General features: G+C 40.2%; 1 long non-coding RNA gene across 2 annotated transcripts in view; it reads left to right on the top strand.

Annotated features, from left to right (window-relative positions):
• LOC134737490 (uncharacterized) overlaps positions 1 to 20286 on the top strand; it is a 117314-nt gene extending 97028 nt beyond the window's left edge. Inside the window, exons 3-5 of one of the 2 annotated variants that reach the window (XR_010122459.1) lie at positions 14166 to 14240; positions 16289 to 16432; positions 20120 to 20286. This is a non-coding gene — a long non-coding RNA (uncharacterized lncRNA). The remainder of the gene's footprint in view (positions 1 to 14165; positions 14241 to 16288; positions 16433 to 20119) is intronic. The other variant, XR_010122458.1, reaches the window with a different exon arrangement.
• The last annotated feature ends 3361 nt before the right edge of the window (positions 20287 to 23647 follow it).

Genomic DNA, 23647 nt, shown 5'->3' with positions numbered 1-23647 from the left:
CTGTGGGGTGGTGCTCTTTTACCCTTCCTCAGAGTCACTGACCTGTGGGTTTGAGCTGATATGACATGTACCCATAAGAATTCAGTGGTTCATTTCTCCAATAGAGATGAGGACTTGGAAATCAATGGGACCCTTTAGCCATTTAACAGTTTATTGTCAGTCTTGCTAAATAAGTGAGCATAGCTCCACCATCATTTGCCTCTCCCTTTTGGAGGTGGAAGGTAGAGCTTAGATAAGAGGTAGAGATGGAAGTAGAAGAATAAAGGTGATCTAAAAAGAAATATTTTACTGGATTTTCAACACAGGGCTGAAGAAAGAGAAAGGAACTAGGGGTTATGTTTTCATTCGCTTGAAGACTGGCCATTGTGGCTAGATTTCAGTTGAGTAACAGGCAGAAACTTGTATTTTATTATTTTTTCAAGTTGAGTTTACAGAGGAAATAAAATTTACCGTTTTCAGTGTGTAGTTGGATGAGTGTTGATAAATATGCACAATCATGTAACCACCATCACAATCAAAATGCAGAATATTCCCATCACCCCAAAAGTTTTTCTTCTTTCCCTTGGCAATCAATCCTCTCCTTCCAATCCCCAAATCCTGGCAACTACATAGTATTGCCTTTTCTAGAATGTCATATAAGGTGAATCACACAGTATGTAGTCTTTTGTGCCTGTCTTCTTTTACTTAGCATATGCTTTTGAAATTCACCTATGCTGCTTCATGTATCAATTGTTCTTATTCTTTTTTATTGCTGAGTAGTATTCCACAGTGGATGGAATTCACATATGTGAATGTACCACACCTTGTTTACTAACTCACCAGTTGATGACATTTGAATTTTATAAATAGTTTCCGCCAATTTTTGCCTGCACGTTTTTTTTTTGGGTAAATATCTGGGAATGAGATTGTTGGACTGTATGTTAAGTGGACGTTTAACTATTAAACTGTTTTCCAAAGTGGGTACACCATTTCGAATTGCTATCAGCAATGCATGAGTTTCCTAGGGATACCACATTCTTGTCTACATTTGCTATTATCAATCATTTACATTTTAGCCATTCTAGTGGATGTGTAGTGATATCTTACTGTGATTTTAATTTTCATTTCCCTAAACACTGAAGATGTTGAACACCTCCTCATGTACTTTTTTTTTTGCCGTTTATATATCTTTTTTGGTAAAGTATCTGTTCAAATCTTTTGTGTTTTTTATTAGAAGATTTGTCTTTTTAATATTGACTTGTAAGTGTTCTGTGTATTTATGATACAAGTCCTTTATCAGCTATGTGTTTTGTAAGTAGTTTCTTCTAGCCTTTGGGTTTTCTTTTCCTTAACAATGCCTTTTAAAGGAGAGTTTTTAATTTTGATGAAGTCCTTTATAGATTTTGCTCTTAGATTTAGGTCTGTAATCCATTTCATTTTAATTTTTGTATGATGTAAGGGTTGAAATTTTTTTTTTCATGTGGTTACCTAATTCTTCCAATTATTCTAGCTCCATTTGTTTAAATGTCTATTCTTTCCTATTTTCAATTACCTTAGCACCTCCGTAAAAAAATCAATTGCCCGGCTGGGCGTGGTGGCTCACGCCTATAATCCCAGTACTTTGGGAGGCTGAGGCGGGTGGATCACCTGAGGTTGGGAGTTTGAGACCAGCTTGACCAACATGGAGGAACCCTGTCTCTACTAAAAATACAAAAATTAGCCGGGCATGGTGGCCCATGCCTGTAATTCCGGCTACTCAGGAAGACTGAGGCAGGAGAATTGCTTGAACCTGGGAGGCAGAGGTTGTGGTGAGCCGAGATCACGCCATTGTACTCCAGCCTAGGCAACAAGAGCATAACTCTGTCTCAAAAAAAAAAAAATCAATTGACTATATATTTTTGGATCTATTTCTGAACCCTCTATCGATCTGTGTTTACTCAGACACTAACACCATACTGTTTTTATTATTTTACTATTGTAGCTTTAGAGTAAGCCTTGGAACCAAACAGTATGAATTTAACATGTTTATTCCTCTTTTTCAAATTTGTTTTGAATATTCTAGAATTTGCATTTCCATATAAATTTTAGAATCTGCTTGTCAATTTCTAAAAAAAATAGGCTTCTAAGATTTTTGTTGGAATATGTTGGAGATACAGATCAATTTAGTGGAGAATTGACATCTAAACAATATTGAGACTCCCAGGTCATAAACACAGTAAATAACTATTTGTTTAAGTCTTCTTTGGTTTTTCTGAGTCATGTAAAGCATACAAGTCTTGTACATGTTTTGTTAAATTCATTCCCAAGTATGTCATTTTGATGCTATCATAAACAGTATTTTTTACTTTAATTTCCAATTTCATTGATAGTTTATGGCATTTTAATTCATTTTTATACTGACTTTATATCCTGTGACCTTGCTAAACTTGTAGAGTAGTTTAGTAACTGTTAAACTCCTTGAGATTTTCTACATGAATAATCATATCATCTGCTAATAAAGATAGTTTTACTTCTTTCTTTTCAAACTGTATGGATCTTATTTATTTTTCTTACCTTATTGCACTGGCTAGGACCACCAGCATAATCTGACTAGAAGTGATGACCTTGTTCCCAACCTTAGGGTAAAGCATTCAGTATTTCACCATTAAATCTGATGTTAACTGTAGGCTTTTGTAGATGCCCTCTTTCAGGTTGAAAGTTTCCTTCTATTGCTAGTTTATTGAAGGTTTCTATTATGAGTGGATTTTGGACTTGTCAGGTGGTTTCTTTCCCCTGCATCTTCTCAGGTGATTGTAGGATTTTTCTTTGTGAACTTGTTAATATGGTGAATTGCATATATTGATCTTTCAAATGTTGATCTAATCTTGCATTCCTGTGATAAATCACCTTTATTAATAGTCCTGATCATTATTTTTTTATATATTGCTGGATTCAATTTGCTAATATTTTGTGGGGATTTTGCATGTATGTTCACGAGGCGTAATGTTCAGTAGTTTTCTTGTAAGATCTTTTGTCTGGTCTAGATATCAGGGTAATACATGCCTCATAAAATAAGTATTGTCTCCTATTTTTTGGAAGAGTTTGTGTAAAACCTGCATCAGAAAACGTATTTATTTCTATTCATTTTGCCCCGGCTCCTCCATCCTCACCTCAATTCCTTTGTACATGATTCTTTGAAATACTTTAAAATTGTCTTTACTGAACTAAGAAGAAAAAGATTATCTACATACAGAAGTTCAAAGGCCCTGAAAAGACCGTGTGTGTGTATGTGTGTGTGTGTGTGTGTATGTGTCTGTGTGTGTGTGTGTGTGTGTATGTGTGTGTTAGGGAAGAAGCACTGCCCAGATTTTCCATGAAACAGATGAGGAGAAGTCAGAATTCATCTTGGAATAAGAGCCCAGAAGCAGAGTGGCTGAAGGAAGTAGACCTTTTGCCCAGGGAAAGATAGAAACATGTCATTCAACCACAGGAGACTAACATCTAGAAAACTTGTGCTCCACAGGTCCTGTGCTTCTTTTCAGGAATATTGTATGACATGAGAAAAAAATAGGGAACAGTGTTTAAGCCTTGAGGGAAACCAACAAAAGGCACCATGTGTCACAGCTTCACAGGGACAATGGCTGCTTATTACCAGAAGGGAAGGAAGTTATATCAAAATCTACTTCTTTAAGCAAGACAAGGGCTTGTGGTACCAAAGAAAAATTTCATATCTGCTCTCTAAGTGTGATTCCATCCACTCATGTTACCCTTAAGAGCCTTCTCCTTTGAAATAAGAAACTTTCCAGTGAGACCAAACCCTTCAGGCTTGGAACAAACTTATATTCAAAGACGGATTAAATACACAGTCCAGTCCTTAGAGAATCCATCTGTTTTTGCTGTTGTCTCAAAAGTTGGCAGAGATAAGGCTAGTGACAGCCATTGAAGAGGATCAAAAGGGAAGGGGCCTTGTATAAGCCTTGACTTCACCCTCTTTCACACTCCTGCCTCTCTCTTCATGGTAGAGAGGAAACCCATGGAGGAAAGCCACATACATGGGATTTCTTTTTGGAGATTTGCTGGGCAGCACATGGGAGTCCCGCTGAGATTCGTTTAGGGGGACAAATACTACAAATTACCATTTCTTGGTGAAGGCAGAACAGCAGAAATAAGCATTAATAAATATGTATGCCCTCAAGATTCTTTACCGATGTATGTCTAAATTCCCTAGGTCACCCACAGGGACCAACATGGGCCTTAGGGCTCAGGCCAAGGAAAGAGCACTTGCCTTCAAATCAGAAGATTTGGTTTCAGTCCTAGAGTGGCTCTCATCTAGTCAAGGGAAGGTGTGTCCTGCCAGAGGTAAGGGGATCTGGGCCCACTCAGCTTCACTGATGTAGGGAGTGGGGTCCGTCCCTTCCCTCTGGCATGAGGAAGTATGCATCTTCTCTGTGCACAGCATTTCAGGCCCCTATTCTAGTTGATTCATTTCTTGCTTCCAAGGAAAGACCATCTTGTTCTTAAAGATCTGGTTAGGGTAGGATAGCTATATTCATCAAAATTCTTGCAGGAAACAGATGGCACACTCAAATTAGGATAATCTGAGGAGAGTTTAATAGATGCAAGCAGGGTGTGTGGATACCATGCAAGGGCTAGAACTAGTGGGGTTTCATTATTGCCCCAAGCCTGAAGGGAAAAAAATGAGGACATGGCTTCTAGAACCTATATGGAGCAAGTTATGTATATGTATATGTATATGTATATGTATATGTATATGTATATGTATATGTATATGTATATGTATATACAGAGGAGATCCGATGGTATGGGAGCCAGGGAATAAATACATCTCCTTCTTCTATCTCCTACTGGTATACCACACTGGCGTAACCCAAAGGGAAATCAGAGGACCATGGAGCCAGTTGATGTGGTCCACATGTGGAGCCCCCTAAGGCCCAGAGCAGGGAGTGGATCCAGGGGACAAATAAAGGAAGACACCTAGTGAGTAGCCATGAACCTCAGGGCCTTTTCCATACCTCCAGGCCCTCTTCACCAGGACAAATGCATCTCTCCATGCCTATCTTGGCATCTATTTTCTGGGAGGCAAAGCTCTGAAGTTCTCGCCCTCTCTGCAGTGGAGGCAAGGAGCCAATCACTGGGATCTGGCTATGTCAGAACAGCTGGGCTACCAGGCAGAGCAGACCAGAAAGAGCTAGAAGCTATGTTCTTTCCCCCAAAGGGGGGAAAAAATCCCAGGTCAATGGAAAAGGCCAGTTGGCAGTGAGCAAAGTTCAACACTGCTCATTTCTGTCAACATCCTCTGGTAGCCAGGGGCACTGAAAGTAGGCAGGAGTCAGGAAAATTCCAAGAAGCTTTTACTAAAAATAAAGCAAATAGCCATTTCTTACAAGATGGCCAGCCACTAATTAGCTGCAGTGTTTTTGTATAAAGAGAGGCTTTTTAGCTACAGAATATGAATTTAAAAGCTAAGCTCCGTCCAAAGTGGCAATTAAGGGCTTTGCCCAATCATAATAAACCTTGGTCTTCCTTTCCTAAGCCAGCTCCGCATCTTGTTGCCAGAGCAAACCCATCAGCTCATTCCCAGTTTCCTTCTCCAAACAGAGCAGAGCCCTGACACTCCGCAGAGCAAATGCTGTCTGACTGCGCTTTCCAGACTCCCTGGGTCTCCAGAGCAGGGATGTAATAGGTGAGAGAAGCAGCAGAGAGTTGGGGCCCATTACATAAAAGAAGGGGAAGCGCTGAGCTAAGCTCGGTATGGCCAATTGTTGCCAGGCAAGGATGTAGGCCCCATGTGGCCACATCTAACCAGCTTTCAACTCAAGCCCCCAAGTTGGTAGTCTATACAAAATTTCTTGATGATCATGGAAATCAAACAAAACAATCTACAGGCCGGTTGTGGCCCACGCCTGCCGGTATGTGACTTCTGGGCAAGAGGGTATGCATCAGAAGAGGACCCGGAAAAACAGGGAGGGGGCAGCAGGGTAAAGAGCTACATTTAAAAGAACCCCAAACTGGGAGGGAATTAGGAGCAGCGGCCAGTAGTAAAGAGGATTTTGAGAGTGGCTGAAATTGGGAGAGGTTTTTAAGATGTTTTGTGATACACTGAGAATGCATTCTGCATTTGGATATTACCTCAAGAAACTGAATAAAGATTTATATTCTCTCAGTTATTCTTTGGTTGGCAGACTCTGATGCTTGGAGTTGAGCCTGTGTCAGACAGAGCCATGTGGCTACCAGGCCTCTCTGCGGATGCTCACATTCGCAGGATTATGGTCTGCGTCCTCCCATCATACCTGAGGGCAGGGTGAGGGCATGCTTTGCTTCTCACTAGTTGTTGAATGAATGTCTCTGTCTTAGTCCTGCTTCCTTTTTCAAGAGAGACAAATTTAGTTTAACTCACTTTCACTTTCCCCTGGGCCAGTCAGCATAATTCATCACAATGTAATAGGCAGAGTGAAAGCAAGCTGAGAAATCCACCGATTAGCAAAGATAGAGCGGACTTCTCTTGAGGCTGCAACCCGAGCTTGCTCCAGCAATGCTGGTGTTCTAGTGACAGGAAACAGCCAGAAGAAGACACTTACCCTACTTCTTGAACCAGGGTTCTCAGTCAGCTATCCTAGTGGTTCCTCCTAGAGGGTAGGCTGTATCTCTTGCCTTCACACTGCAGAAGTGGATTAGTTATCTATGCTGTGTAAAAAACTACCCTGAATCTTAGTGGTTTAGAAAAAGAAAAGTTACTATCTTAGGTTTCTGATTATCAGGAGTCCTAGCACAGCTTAGCTGGATGCCCCACTTAAGATCTCTCACAAGGCTGCAGTCATCTCAATGCTCAACCTGGGGAAGATTCACTTCCAAACTGGCTTTCCTGTCTGTTGCCAGGCCTCACATCCTCCCTGGCTGTTGACTGGAGACATCATTCCTTGCCACGTGGACCTCTCCAAAGGGCAGCTCACAAAATGCGGCTGCCTTCCTTCAGAACAAACCCGTGAGAAAGCATGTCTTTTTGTAACCCAATCTCTATAGTGACATCTCACTGATTTTACCCTATTATATTAATTAGAAGCAAGTCCTTTTGTGCATCCCACATTCAATGGGAAGGGATGCCACAAAGCTTGAATGCCAGGAGGTGAGGACCATTGGCAGTTTTAATCCAGCCTTGCTATTCAGTGCCCACAAGGGGCACAAGCAGCAGTGAAATGGTCATCTCACTCTGAACATAACTCTGGCTCATCTCTTTGAAGAAGCTGGGAGTACACATAATTGATAGCTACCATCTTCCTCCAGAAGTTAAATCCTGATGTACTTACACGTATGTACCATGGACATACACCTTATATAAAAATCCTAGGGAAAGTTGAGTCCCATTGTAGCTTATTGAGAAGAGTGAGCCTAGAACACAAAAACAGAATATTTTCTCCATATTGTCCTGGTACCTGTGGGCTTCAGTTTTGGTTCTGCCTTTTCTAAGTTGTGGGACTTTGGGCAAGAAATTTCCCTACATCTCCATTGCCTCATCTGTAAATGAGGGGTAATAATAGAATTCATATCACTGGGTTTGTGGTGGGATTAAATAACAGTGATTACATATACAAGGGCCTAGCAGAGTGCCTGGCACATTCTAGGTACTAAAGAAATCTTGGTGCCTATCATTATCATTATTATTCATCGCTACTCTTTAATCTAATGTATTGCCCTTCAAGACTTCTGCACTTAAAACCTGCCTTGCCTCCTTTTAGGATTTCTAAAAGCTAGTCAATGCTAAAAACTTACGGACAGCTTTTTATGGCACCAATATATGTAAATTATAATCAGTCTTTGGAGGCCTAATGCTGGTAATCGGCTTCCATCAAAATAAGCCTTCATCAAAATCATTAATAGAACAGGTTATTGAGAAAGTTTGTATGGAACAAAACATTACAGATTGGGAGATGCAAAGTTGATCTTTCACATTTCATTGCTTTAATCATCACACACATTTTAAAGGGATATTCTGTGAATGTGAATAACCAAGGGCTACTTGGGCATGTTTGTCAAATTTGAGGGAGTCTGCACAGAGAAGGGGAGTACGGTCTCAGATCTTCTTACTAGGGTTGGAGGGTCCAAGTGTTTTAGAGGGAAGATAGCCCACAGACACGTTGCTCTCCAATGTTATATTGTGGAGTTAAACAGAGTTGAGTGTCTCTTACTACTTGCCTGAGGCAATGTTAGTTGCATTCCAAAAGTTCTGAAATACATGGGCAGATATAAGATCTATGGAATAATTGTTGACTTTCCATGTGCTTTGAAAAAGGGTTTAGGAGGGCAAAGCCACTTCTTTTTCTCTCTCCCAACTTTTTTTTCCCCTGGGAAGCAACAGGATTTTGACCCACTTCACATCCGCCTCCTGCCTCTGGTTTTGAAATCTGCAGCCTGATGGCTTGTTTGCTTGTTAGCATGAAAGGCTTGCCCTGGGTCTGTGCTTGCTTGTTAGTAAAGAACCAACAAGCGTTGCAGTCCAAAGGTAATCACAGAATGAAATCACTTCCAGATGCTAAACCCCACTCCTGATGGTGAAAGCAGACTTTACAATTGCAGTGGACCAGGTATTCAATGGCTCTCACCCAATCCTATTAGGGTTTTGAACATGCACATGTGTTCTCTTCTTCCTTTTTTTTCTCTCTCCCTCTTCTTCTTTTTTCTTCCCTCTATCACTCCTTGCTTACTCAGCTTGGATCAATTTCAATTTGAAGAGCAAAATCAAAGCTGGATATAACCCAGGCTCAATTCTCCCATAAGTATCTGAGCTCCTGTTATCTTGGGATCTATTATATGATGATAGCTCCCTGTTAGAGCTCCAGCCACCAAAGACAGGAGTAACTCTTTCTTCCAGCTCCATCCTCAACGGCCTGTCCTAGGCCAAGTGCAAACATGAAGAGTATTGTTCCTTGGACAGCAGATAAAGTGGCCAGAGGGATCATTCTACCTGAAGAGCTACAGAGCTGAAAAGGGATCACTGTCCATACTCAAATCAGAATTATCCCAGGAATGATACTAGCTGAACAGAGCTGGAACCCACAATGGTAGAGTATGTGGGCTCAGCAGTGGCATGGGAGCCCGTGTTCTCATCCTCTACATGCTGAGCTATGTCAGGGCTTCTCACAGAGAAAAGAGGGAAGGAAAGAAGATAGAAAGGGGGAGAGGGAGAAAATAAGGCTGAAAGAAGAAAAGAAATCAGTACTAAAAGAATATTATTTAATCATTGCACTAAAGTCTGAGAAAGAATAGAATCAAGAAGACTTTCAAAAGAGGAATTCATAGGGGCTGGGTGCGGTGGCTCATGCCTGTAATCCCAGCATTTTGGGAGGCTGAGACGGGTGGATCATGAGGTCAGGAGTTCGAGACCAGCTTGGCCATCATAGTGAAGCCCTATCTCTACTAAAAATACAAAAATTAGCCGGGCACAGTGGCGGGCACCTGTAATCCTAGCTACTCAGGAGGCTGAGGCAGGAGAATTGCTTGAACCCGGGAGGCAGAGGTTGCAGTGAGCCAAGATCACACCACTGCACTCCAGCCTGGGTGATTGAGCAAGACTCCACCTCAGAAAAAAAAAAAAAAAAAAGAATTCATCATAGACATACTGATTTTCTCCTCTCCTAAAGTGAGTACCATGAAATCCAATTTCATGTCCTATTTCAGCCTTACCCCTGAAATAAATTAAGTGGCAGAATCTTTTCCTTCCTTCGCCAATTAGTCTCCTTCACCAAGCCTCCAATGGTAGATGTGACAATATGTGAAGACAAGAATCTGTATGATTTGATCATATGCATGTAGATAAAACACATATAAAACATTTGAATACAGCTAGTAGAAGAGCTTTTTTTTTAAAAAAAAAGTCTTTTATTTGGCTTATTGGTAGTTAGTATACTTATTAAATTATTACTTCCCTTGCGGATAATTCATTACATTTTAAATGCTGCACAAATGTATTTCTTCCCTGGCAGAATAGCATGTAGCTTTGCTCACATTCAACCATTTATTCCCAGATGTTTATATCCACAGGGTCTAAGAACTCCATAAAACCTAGGATAATAGCACATTGAAAATATCTGGCCACAACCCATAAAAGAGCGTGCATAATAAAACTGCTCCCACCCGCCAATCCTCCCTTCAATGCAAACCTTCCAAGTGTTTTAAAGTAATTTTCCAAAGGTGCAATGGGGGTGGATACCCCAAAACCTATATTCTCACATCACTGAGACCTGAGTTCAAGATCAAATTGAGGAAGTACATGTATTCAACCCCTTTAAAAATAATCTTTTGAAACAAATCCAGAAAAAAAAATGTAAGTTTTAAATAGCTAGTGAACAGCTAGCGTTTTCTCATAAGGAAAAACACAAGGTCTCTCTCTCTCTCTCTCTCTGTGTGTGTGTGTGTGTGTGTGTGTGTAAATATATGCCCAGAGTGATGAATGTCTTCTCCAATGGCCAGATTCTTGTCATCCTGTTTACATTTAGGCAATGGCTCCTTCTCCAATCATTCGCTAATGCTGTTTTTTAAAATTTAATTTTAGAAATAGAAATTATTTAATGTCTAACTTTCAAACAGCTATTCACTTTTGAAGTATGGTAATTTATGCCTGACAAATAGCAAAATTCCCTAGTTCATTCATTTTTAGATTTCTATTAGAAGCAAAGGGCATCCAAAATGCTGACAAGTTAAATGCCCAGTGAGTCAACAACAACTGCTGGGCCTTGTCTACTTAAGAGGTTAGAATTAGGCATACGAAGGAGAAAACTCTGCTTCTGCCTCAAGGGGGGTAGTGCTCAATGGATAGGAAACTGGTTGATATGATATAAATGAGAGGAAGATGTAATATATGAACACACCAGCACCCACCATGGCTACCCAGAGAGACATGAATATACTTGGGGAGGTGGGAAAAAGAAAGGACTTGAGCCTGTACAGTGGAATAAGGCAGGGGACAGACAAGGGAGCAGTATAATCGGTTGCGTAGTAGAAACCAAACTACATTTGAAGTCAGAAAATCTGGGGTCTAGTATAGGCTTTTCATCTTAGTCATGTGACTCGGACTTAGTTTCCTCATCTTCAAAGTTGAGACAGTCACTCCTACCTTGAATGGTTGCTGAAGAGAACAAATGTGCTAAGAGGCTTTGCAAGTTGTGAAATAACATGCATGTCTGCCTTATCAGAGTAGGTGAAGTTGTGTAGAGAGTTAGACATAGATGGAGCTGGAGGCCATTATCCTTAGCAAACTAACACAGGAACAGAAAACCAAATACTGCATGTTCTCACTTATAAGTGGGAGCTAAATGAGGAGAACACATGGACACATGTGGAGGGGAACAACACACACTGGGGCCTTCCAGAGGGTGGAGGGTGGGAGGAGGGAGAGGATCAGGAAAAATAACTAATGGGTACTCGGGCTAATACCTGCATGATGAAATAATCTGTACAACAAACTCCATGACACAAGTGTACCTATGTAACAAACTGCACTTTTACCCCTGAACTTAAAAAAAAAAGTTTTAAAAAAGACAGTTGATGAGATGAAAACATCCTGGAATCTAGGCTCACTTTTGTCCTTGCCTGACACGTAACTGAGTAATGCTTCTCACCTTGTTTTCTTGTCTGTTAAAAGGGAATTACAGTATTCGTTTTATGTGGTTGTTGTATGATCAAGTAAAAGACTGTACACAAGAGATTTGTAAAGAGGAGCTATTCAAACTCGAGGTGTGGTCACACTTTGGTGCAACACAACATGCACTCATTCATTCACTATTTATTGAGCATTAAGCTATGCGTGACCCTGTCAAGGCCTAGGAATATTATGGTGCATAAGACAGACTTGGCCTTGTCTTCGTGGAACTTATAGTCAAGTCTGTTAACAAAGTATTTGCAAAGTGAAATGGGCAAACCCACTTTGTGAAACCATATATATGTACAGCATTCTACCATACTTACCCTTAACACAAAAAAAAAAGAGTCAGGAAAGTTTAGTTTAAACATAATGAGATAAACACACCAGGCACAGTAGCTCACACCTGTAATCCCAGCACTTTGGGAGGCTAAGGCAGGTGGATCGCTTGGGGTCAAGAGTTTGAGACCAGCCTGGCCAACACAGTGAAACCCCATCTCTACTAAAAATACAAAAATTAGCCAGGCATGGTGGCACATGCCTGTAGTCCCAGCTACATGGGAGGCTGAGGTGGAAGGATTGCTTGAGCCCAGGAGACAGCAGTTGCAGTGAGCCAGATGGCGCCACTGCACTCCAGCCTGGGTGACAAAGCAAAACCCGGTCTCAAAGAAAACAAAAACAAAAATAACTAGATAAACAATTAGAGAAGAAGATTCTGTTTCAGATCTTCTTAGGTAACCACTCAAAGTCTTTGTGGCCCTGTTTTTCTATCAGTAACATTGTGCTAGTATAGGCTCTACCCACTTCAAAGGATTTCCTTTTAAGATATGTGGGGAGGTGGCCAGGCGTGGTGGCTCACGCCTGTAATCCCAACATTTTGGGAGGCCGAGGTGGGTGGATCACCTGAGGTCAGGAGTTGGAGACCAGCCTGACCAACATGGTGAAACCCCGACTCTACTAAAAAATACAAAAATTAGCTGGACATGATGGCATGTGCCTGTAATCCCAGCTACTCGGGAGGCTGAGGCAGGAGAATTGCTTGAACCCAGGAGGGGGAGGTTGCAGTTACCTGAGATTGCACCATTGCAATCCAGCCTGGGCAACAAGAGCAAAACTCCACCTCAAAAAACAAAAAAAATGTGGAGAGGTGCCCCTGTTCTACATCTGGCTGATTAAAACTACTGCAAGAGGGACTAGTGGATAATTGATCTGATTTATTCGACAAGTCAATGGCATAAAGAAGAAAGGGAAAGAAAGAAAGAGTATCAGCAGATACTTAAGAGATAAAACCACCAAATAATGTGTGGACTTTAGATATAACAACCACTTGTAACATACATTTTTAAGATAATCATGGAAAGTTAAATATTGTCGGTGTCTTGGATGATACCAAGGAAATATTGATAATTTTGTTTGGTGTAATAACAATATACATTTATATAAAATGTCCCTTTTTTTTTTTTAGCACTTGTAGAATGAAATGACTTAATGTGGCCAGGCATGGTGGCTCACACCTGTAATCCCAGCACTTTGGGACACCACGACAGGTGGATCGCTTGAGCTCAGGAGTTTGAGACCAGCCTGGTCAACATGGTGAAACCCCATCTCTACTGAAAATACAAAAATTAGCTGGGCATGGTGGCACGTGTCTGTGGTCCCAGCTATTTGGGAGGCTGAGGCAGGAGAATCGCTTGAACCTGGGAGGCAGAAGTTGCAGTGAGCTGAGATTGCACCATTGCATTCCAGCCTGGGTGACAGAGTAAGACCCCATTAAAAAAAAAAAAGAAGAAGAAGAAGAAAGAAATGACTTAATATCTGAGATTGCTACAAAATAAAATACTAAATAAAAACGAATAAATTACATATAAAAGGAAAAAATTGAAGTCAACAAAATTGTGCACATATAGACATATTTTATAACCATATCTTAAAGCCAGCATTATTCATTTTTCCCCTTTCCTCTGGTACACAAAATCGATTACACAACTCTTTGAAGGTGAAACATTTCTTGTAATTAAGTTCATTTTGGGGTGAGGAAAGAAAACTTTAAACATAGAACGCAGGAAAGAAGCTCCCACACTTTTCTGTAATAAGATTTCATTAAATTCATAGATGCTAGCCTTGAACTGAGTGATTGAGGAAGCTTGGGTGCTTCTGGCACTGCATCTGGCTTTTGTATGGTTGCAAGGTTGTGGTAGGGGCAAAGGATAAGTGGGTGGAAAGGGGTAAACAAGTCAAACCACTTCACAAATGATTTGATGCCTTCAGACTTTGCAGATCTAAATCAGTATTGAAGGGATAGCCTTCACTGCACCAAACCAGGTTATCAGATTTCATTTATTCTGCTAAACTCCATTGTGATATTCTCTGTGTGGTGACATTTATTAAATTAGCCACATAGCTACCAGCTCTCTACTCCACTTAAGGCTGCTTGAAGGACTTCTCCAGTCTGTTTCTCTGTATTTTAAAATAGATGAAGCATAACATAAGCAGACTTAATGACAAGAGTTCAAAATTAATGACAACAATGCAAACCTGATCATTTGTGTTATAGGAAAAAGCAAAAGCCCTCTTAAAATGCCGCAAGTCTTTTGTTTGCTGTGGTCCTGGAAATCTGGAGGTTTGAATGGTGAGTATAATACGAACATCCTAGGTGCCATAACAGCCCCATAAATATCTCCTCAGCAGAGCTGTGTGTCTCCCCCTGGACTTGAGGAGCTTTCTTTGAAGTTACAGGGCAGAAGTTGTGCACGTGAAAGAGGTATGCAACTTATTGTTATCATTATTTGCCATTGCTTTAGAAGCTTTTAAGTAGTACTAGATTTATCACATTTTTCTTAGCAGCAAATTTTAGTTTCATCTAGTGCTTGTTCTGAAGCCTGAACCAATAAACTGGCTTGTCTTTGTAGTTGATCTGCCACAGTAGTTCCCATATTTTTCTGCCAAGAAGCCCTTTTAGAATCTGATTAAATGGGTAACATGACATTTATAGTTTCAAAGATTAGAACACCTGGAAGGAGGCCCAGAACTTACCCAGTCTCTTGGGGACCTTCTAGTACAAAGCAGACTGGACCTTGTGGGATGGATCTAACTCAGAGCCAGCTTTTGCTTCCATCTCCTCCTGAGGTCCACCCCCATCTATGGCAGCCCCCTTAGGTTGCATTGCCTAGCACTGCACATAGAAAGTACTCAGTAAAGTTTTCGTATTCTTGATTTAATTTTGCTGAGGAGCCTAAAGTTAGTGTGCTTTGCATGTGATATAAACGATTTGATTTGCACTGGATTGCATGATATAACCATTGCATGGTAAGAGGGGCAGACAGTTACAGAACCAGTTGAAAAACCTCCATTCCTATTTAGGTTTACAACCTTGCTTTCTATCTTCACACAATAAAGTGCATCATTTATTTCTTTAAAACACACACCCACACCTTGTTTTTTTCATAATTACAAAAGTAAAACGTGCACATAGTCAAAAAATTTAGTAAACATAAATAAGCCTTTTCATACTACCTATGATCATTGGTATTAAGTTTAGCTGCACTGTCATCCTATTGTTTCTGTATGTGTGTGTATATCCATATTATCTTGTACTGTTCAGTTAAAAATGTGTCTTGCATTTCTGCACACATCTGCCCACTGTCTCTAAGCCTCCTTTGAAATGATTTTTAAAAGATTCATTTTTAAACTCAAACCACTGTAGCAGTGAAAAATGGAACTGAGAGTGATCAATGAATCAGAAAATTTGAAGGATTATCATCCATAGAAAAGAAAAGGCATCTGGTAAGTGGAGAAGTTGTGGCAGAAGTGACAGAAGCCCAAACTCCAGAGATAAAGGCCGACCTTTGCAAGCCCCACCCCCACTGCCCCCAAAACAATCCTAGTTCAGAAATTACAAATTAGCCTGAAATATTAAAGAATTGCATTTGGGATAGCTGGGATGGGTGGGGTCTATCTCTCAATAGATAGAATAACTAGTGAGGCAGCTTTTGCCTTCCAAAGGATGTAGGAAATACATCTAAGGAGGCCCACTGATGAGGGAGCTGTGGGCCAAAAAAAGGGACTCAAGTTTGAGATAATCTGGACCCCCATAACAGCTCAGGAAAAAAGACAGAGCCACCCAGCATTGATAACCCTGATGACCTTCACCCCAGAGATAAGTCATCCTGACTCTGGCAACTTTTGAGGAACTTCAGCCTGATTACAGACTCACCCCAGCATTGTAGAGCTCCAGGAGACAACAGAGCACTGTACCCAAAGTTCTGAGGGAAAGCAATTTTGAACTTAGTTTTCTATATTCAGCCAAAGTTCAATCAAGTGTGAGGGTAAAAGACAGCACTTGTAGCCACATAAGAATTCAGTAAGTTTAGTAACTATACACGCAATAAGAAAAAATTACTTGTGAAGTAACCCAGCAAAATAAAAAAATAAGCTAAGAAAGCAGAAAAAGATGAGACACAGGAAGCTTCAGTTACCTGAAATGACCCAGAAAGATTTACAGAAGTAAAAAAGAAATTTAAAGGTCATCCTTTAGAGAGGGATACACGTATTATTCTTATTTGAGTGACAAAATGTTTTAAATTAAGGATTATATTTTCTACTCTATAGGTTCAATCATATTTATTTCTAGAGAGATTATATTAAGGTAATACTTATTTTAACTCTTTTTTGAGACAGAGTCTCACTCTGTCGTCTAGGACGGAGTGCAGTGGCATGGTCATGGCTCACTGCAGCCTCAACCTTCCAGGCTCAAATGATCCTCCCACCTCAGCCTCCCAAGTAGCTGGGAATACAGGCACATGCCATCACGCCTGGCTAATGGTAATAATGTTTATAAATGTTTCACATAGGTTTTTTATTATACTCAACTTATAAACAAAGAACAGAATACTAAATTATGGTTTTAAAAGCTTGTAATGACTATAAATGCTGATACAATAAAAAGTAGGAGTTCAACCAAAGGAAAGATGAAAAGCCACTCAAGTTCTAAATCCTCACATTTTGTACCTAGAGGCCAATGGATAATGCCTGAATTTGATAAAAACAAGAAATAGAAGCATAATTATTTTTGAAAATTACAATTAAAACTGTTATAACAGAATCAGAAGCAGAAACCATTAGCAGCATAGAGAGGGGACAGTGGGGATTAAGCAAAGGGAAAACTTAGTTTTCATTTCACATATCCCTATACAGTGTGGTTGTTTTAACCATGTGTAGCATTACCTTCACAGTTACATATCTTGAACCTATTTCCAGGTGTAACCCAAATGTTACCAGCTTGTGGACATAATTGAAATCACATTTGTATTTATGCCCAAATTGTAATGGTGCTAAGTCTTCATTTGCTCATGCAGGAACTTATCTCCCAGTTAGTGCCTCCCAGTTATTTGTTTTATATATAAATATATATTTTTATTATACTTTAAGTTCTAGGGTACATGTGCACAACGTGCAGGTTTGTTACATATGTATATGTGTGCCATGCTGGTGTGCTGCACCCATTAACTCGTCATTTACATTAGGTATATCTCCGAATGCTATCCCTCCCCAGCCTCCCACCTCACAACAGGCCCCTGTGTGTGATGTTCCCCTTCCTGTGTCCACGTGTTCTCATTGTTCAATTCCCACCTATGAGTGAGAACATGTGGTGTTTAGTTTTTTGTCCTTGTGATAGTTTGCTCAAAATGATGGTTTCCAGCTTCATCCATGTCCCTACAAAGGACATGACCTCATCATTTTTTATGGCTGCATAGTATTCCATGGTGTATATGTGCCACCTTTTCTTAATCCAGTCTATCATTGTTGGACATTTAGGTTGGTTCCAAGTCTTTGCTATTTTGAATAGTGCCACAATAAACATACGTGTGCATGTGTCTTTATAGCAGCATGATTTATAATCCTTTGGGTATATACCCAGTAATGGGATGGCTGGGTCAAATGATATTTCTAGTTCTAGATCCTTGAGGAATTGCCACATTGTCTTCCACAATGGTTGAACTAGTTTACAGTTCCACCAACAGTGTAAAAGTGTTCCTATTTCTCCACATCCTCTTCAGCACCTGTTGTTTCCTGAGTTTTTAATGATTGCCATTCTAACTGGTGTGAGATGGTATCTCATTGTGGTGTTGATATGCATTTCTCTGATGGCCAGTGATGGTGAGCATTTTTTCATGTGTCTGTTGGCTGCATAAATGTCTTCTTTTGAGAAGTATCTGTTCATATCCTTCGCCCACTTGTTGATGGGGTTGTTTCTCTTGTAAATTTGTTTGAGTTCTTTGTAGATTCTGGACATTAGCCCTTTGTCAGATGAGTAGATTAGTGCCTCCCAGTTATTTCTTGGGGCCCCTAAAACAATCACTGTCACATAGGCATAGAAATATCTTTCAGCTCCAGCCACCATGGTCCCTTTTGCTGTGTTCTTTCTCCTCTGCTTCTTGGCACTTGATGTATTCTTGCACATCATTTTTAATGACAGTCATCATTTCTTATCTTTAAAAGATCTTCAAGTACTTCTTGTCTCCCACTCCAGACTTTCTTTTTTTTTCCACTCCACACTTTCAAATCAAAGGTCAAACTTCCAATGTAGAAAATGCATAGGAGGTATAGGAAGAGGGTAAACAACACAATGAGGAAACAACCAAGCACATCCCGAAGGTGTGACAGCCTGCGGGACAACTGGTTTCGTGTTTTCAATTAGTCTATGTTGCAGTTGGTGCTAGGTTCAAATTAAGACTTAAGGGACACAACAAGATGCCACAGGGTTCTGCGTTAGATTCTGTAAAGGACATTTTGGGGTCACTAAGAAATTTGATTTTGATCTAGTTGTTGTATGGGATAAAAACTGAAAATATCCCAATGGAAAGGTGGAGATTATTGACTGATATAGTTTGGCTGTGTCCTCACCCAAATCTCATCTTGAATTGTAGCTCCCATAATCCCCACATGTCATGGGAGGGACTCAGTAGGAGGTAATTGAATCATGAGGGTGGGTTTTTCCCATGCTGTTCTAATGATAGTGAATATGTCTCACAAGATCTGATGGTTTTTAAAGGTCAGTTCCCCTGCACAAGCTCTCTTGCCTGCCGCCATATAAGACATGCCTTTGTTCCTCCTTTGCCTTCTGCCATGAGTGTGAGGCCTCCCCAGCCATGTGTAACTGTCAGTCCATTACATCTCTTTTTCTTTATCAGTTACCCAGTCTTGGGTATTTCTTCATAGCAGTGTGAAAATGGACTAATACAATGACTAAAAAATGCAAGTATAGTATGAACTCATTTAGCAAATACACACACAGAGGGAAAGATCTGGAATAATTTACACTAAAAATTAATGATAGTGGGTCTTGTTGCTTAGGAATATGATGTTTTAATTATTAAAATGTTTGTCTTAATTTTCTAATTTGCTGCCATATGTACTGCTTTTGTAGTAATAAAAGAACTATAAAATTCCCCTGTGAATTTACTTTGTGAACTCTTGTTTCTATTGCCTTTGCCTTGATCTTGGATTCCTTCCTCCTCTATCAACATTTAATCCATGAGGAACAGAATGGGTCCTCCCAACAGGCTTCCCTTCTCTCCATCAGTATTTTGTTCTTGGAAATACAGAGGCTGTATAAATAAGCGAGCTGGTTGACTAAAGCCAGTGAGTCACACAGCTGGGAGTCTTCCCAAATTCACCCTGTTTTAGGTAGACTCCTACACCACATGCACGTGCACACCTTGTGTTTTTAATTTCTCAGCATCACCATGGGAGATACATGACTATCTGAGGGTCAAGACATAGCACAGTCATTTTTCAGACCATAACAACGCAAGCAAGTTAAGATGGATATTAACATCTCCTGTGCTCTTGCTGACAAATAGCTGATCAAAACCTTAAGGCTTCCTCTGTCGCAAAAAATAACACGAGTTCTGAGTGGCATGTGAGACTTAGCAAGAGGCCCCTCTCGCCTCACAATGTGAGCTGCACATGTGCACCCACACTTGAGTCTGACCCCTAAGCATTTCCAACGCCAGGGATGTTAAAAGTAAGCTTTTTTGAAACAGCTCTTTCCTTTGTATCTTTTGCTCTTTACTCACAAAAGACATAAAGAACAAGTGTATTTATAACTCTTTGCAACCAATGAGAATTCCACATGGGGCGGGGGAAGATGGGAAAAAGTGATCTGTAACCTTTCATGATATCCTGTTTGCCCCTCTGGGAATTTGTGTAAGCGAAGTCATGTCAGTGGAAGCAGCAACACATAATGATCCCTGGACCATGTATGTTGGACAGCTGGGAGACCAGAAAGGATAGGGAGGGTGAGAATGAACAAAAAATTTTAAGAAATTTGAGTCCAAGTGAAAATAGGCATTTCAGATGAGAAAGAATAGTAGTAAAAGAGAGGTTTTCCAAATCCTCATGTTTAGAGAAGCTCTTGTACACCATAGCCGTTGTCTGCAATTGTAACACACAGTTGCAAAGAATTAAGAGCTAGGTAAAATAAAGTTAATTCGGATTCTTTTATAGCTTCACTGGTTGTGCCATGATTCAGGTGCATCGTGAGCCAGTCTACTGCAACTAGATCCAGGAAAGCCTTGGTAGAACCGTTCATCTACAGGTATTACCACAGATAGTAATCTGATCTCCAGCTCCTTCATCTTTACCTCCATTCTCAACATGAGTAATCAAGTCTAAGGGCCTTACAAAATAAAAATACCTCTTAGTGAAAAGCTTCACTTTCCCTCATCTTCCTCCCCAAATAATGTCAGGACATTAGCGCTTGAAGGGTCCTTATGAATCATTCGTTAGAAGCCTCAAGTCTTACAGATGATCCAGGAGGGAAAATGGCCTCCCAAAGTAACTAGTGACAAAATCTAGACCTGAATTCAGCTTTCCTAAATCCTAAGTCCAGAATACCTACAATGAGCTGCACACACTAACAATCACTTATAGATGAAATATCTTACATTGTGCTTAATTTAGTCCTCTTCTGAGTAAAGCAAAACAAAACAAAAATGAACAAAATCCCAAGAACACACACCTTCCACCCCACCTTCATACACAAACCAACCAACCTTTCCCTTAAGGACAACCACAAGGCTCTGCCACAACAATCTGTACCAATAAAAACTTAAACATGCAAACATCCTTAGAATAAAGTATAGAGGTCTTTGATTTTGGCCTGACAGAATTAATGATATCTTCCTATATTCTCTCACGTAAGCACTTAGCATATTAATAGTTTGTATCTTTAATATAATAATTTCATTCTTTATCATCCTAAAGTTTTGCATTCCTCGTTGCATTATTTGTAATTAGTTTTTGCATGGCTATTCCTTCCCATGTGTTGTAAGCCCTTGGATATTAAATTTATCTCTTTGCCCTTTTACCTCCTGCACAGAAGAGAAAGAACATATGACCTTAGATCAATGAGTAAATTGGCACAGTCACATTTTTTGAATGGCTCTTTCTTCCCTTTCAAGGAGATAATCTATCATGTTCACAAAGGAATTATGTTACTCAGAACTCCAGATTAGAACCTTTCATTTTGCCACTAAATGTTCCTAAAATGGATAAGATCTAGTAGAAATTTTGCAATTCCTGGCTTAGAACTGCAGTCAGAAGTGCCTGGCATAAGGCAAGCACTATATAACTGCTAGCTATTCTTATTATTAACAAGATGTAGGTACTATTTTTAGGATTTGGAAGATAAACTGGAAAGCAGTCTGGCTGTCTTATAGCCTTTCTAACTCTATAATAATGACCCAGACAGAATCAGATACAAAATATGATTAACCTGGATGTTATTTGATCATGTTCAACACTTTCTGGACTAAGTATTACAGAATGTTGTTTCTCAAGGCAGCTGGGTCACCAAGAAAGCTAAGTAATTGAAACCAATTGAAGTAAAAGATGAACTCTCCTAGGCAAAAATACCTTTTCACAGTAAATTCTTAAATAAAAGTAGTGCTGGATAAAAAAAAATTAGTTGCATTCCTTTGGTTTCCATCCGTCCATGATGCTAGCTTCAGATAAGAGAAAGAAATCACATAATTCTACCTGGCTATGAAGACGCTCTGGATTACGAGTCCACCACACAACACCTATGTAACTCCAAGCAAGTTACTTAACATTCCTACATCAGTTTCTTCATTAGTAGAATAAGGATCATAATAGCCTCTCATAGATTATTGTGAGGATGAAATAAGGTAACAGATGTTCTCAGCACAATGCCTTGCACAGAGGATATAATAATAATTATTGTTACTTATATGCCTTCTCATTGAGATATTTACATGCAACATTTAAGCAATTGTTCAGATAACTAATTCTATGCATGGAGGGGTAGGGAAGGAGAGGACAATAAATTATTTCCTCCTCAGCAAAGTAGCACTAATGATGTCTTTCCTTTCTCTTCCTTGAGTCTAATGTTAATCCACAAGTATTTTGAGATGTTCAATAAAAAGAGAATGCTATTGCTGTAGGCAACAGGCAATGAGGGGACTGATGTGTGGCTTCTTGATTATGGAAAAATTAAGTATTCTAAAGGCCAGAGTTTGGCATCCTTTGGCACCTGAGTGACATTCCTCATCATCTCTCATTTGTCTTCATGAGCTCTAAGAACTCACAAGCCTCCAATATCTGCTGACCAACATATGTTATTTAAGGAAGATGCTACTTGCTAAAACTCTGGATACAGATCAGTAGACAAAAAACAGCAAAGCATAATTGATGACTAAAAAAAATTAGGAGTTTGGGGTCTGATAAGAGCTGGAAGTCATTCCACATAAGTTTAATTTTGTACTGCAGTTTGGTCAGGGCATATGGCCATCACATGTGCGGTAAAACAGGCCAGTGCTTTAGGGACTGAGCCCTTCAGAACCCTAGGGCTACTCAGAGGTTCCACGGTTCCACAACTAGGGTTCATTGCTATCTTCTTTATACAACATGCAGGTGGTCCCTCTGAAAAAGTTCAAAACCCACTGAACTAGCAAAGAGCATAGCCAAACCCCAACAACATTTTGGGGTACCTAAATGACCTAGGTACTCTGGGGACCACAACTTAACAGATCTAAATTGCAGCTAAAATTAAATAAGATCTGATCTAGCCCCTCCTTATGTTCCTCCCATGCTTAAGAACCTATGTATGGTGTGTCCTGCAGTTCTCATGGAATTGAAATGCCACCTAAGGGCCATTAAAGCCCATGTACCTCTTTAGTTAGCATCCTTTCTGGAAGAAAAGGTGTAAGGGTAATAAAAGCTTCTTGCTGAACAGGTGAGTAAAGGTTGAAATTAAACATCTAAACAATGTGTCTTTATTTACACCAATGATCCTAATTAACAGCCAAATCCAACTGTACACTTTTGCCCTTGAGTCTCAGTTCTCTCCTTTGGAACCACATGGAATAATTTATTGATTCATTCCTACATCAAAATTTCATTGACTTCCACCAGGTGCGGTGGCTCACACCTGTAATCCCAGCACTTTGGGAGGCTGAGTTAGGCAGATCACCTGAGGTCACGAGTTCGAGACTAGCCTGGCCAACATGGTGAAACCCTGTCTCTACAAAAATTAGCCAGGTGTAGTGGCACACACCTATAATCCCAGCTACTCTGGAGGCTGAGGCAGGAGAATCCCTTGAATCCAGGAGGCGGAGGTTGCAGTGAGTCAATATTGTGCCACTACACTCCAGCCAAGTGTCAGAGTGAGACTCCGTCTCAAGAAAAACAAAAAAAAAGAAATTCATTGACTTGCGTCTGGTGCCGTGGCTCATGTCTGTAATCCCAGCACTTTGGGTGGCTGAGGTGGGAGGATCACTTGAGGCCAGGAGTTTAAGACCAGCCTGGCCAACATAGTGAAACCCCGTCTCTATTAAAAATACAAAAACTAGCTGGGTATGGTGGTGCATACTTGTAATCCCAGCTATTCAGTTGGCTGAGGCTCAAGAATTGCTTGAACCTGGGAAGTGGAGGTTGCAGTGAGCCGAGATCATGCCACTGTACTCTGGCCTGGGCAACAGGACTCTGTCTCAAAAAAAAAAAAAAAAAATTAAC

Source organism: Symphalangus syndactylus, chromosome 9 (assembly GCF_028878055.3).
Source record: "Symphalangus syndactylus isolate Jambi chromosome 9, NHGRI_mSymSyn1-v2.1_pri, whole genome shotgun sequence".
NCBI lineage: Eukaryota > Metazoa > Chordata > Mammalia > Primates > Hylobatidae > Symphalangus > Symphalangus syndactylus.
The sequence above is the reverse complement of the archived record's forward strand: the minus strand, read 5'-3'. Positions and strand labels throughout refer to the sequence as shown.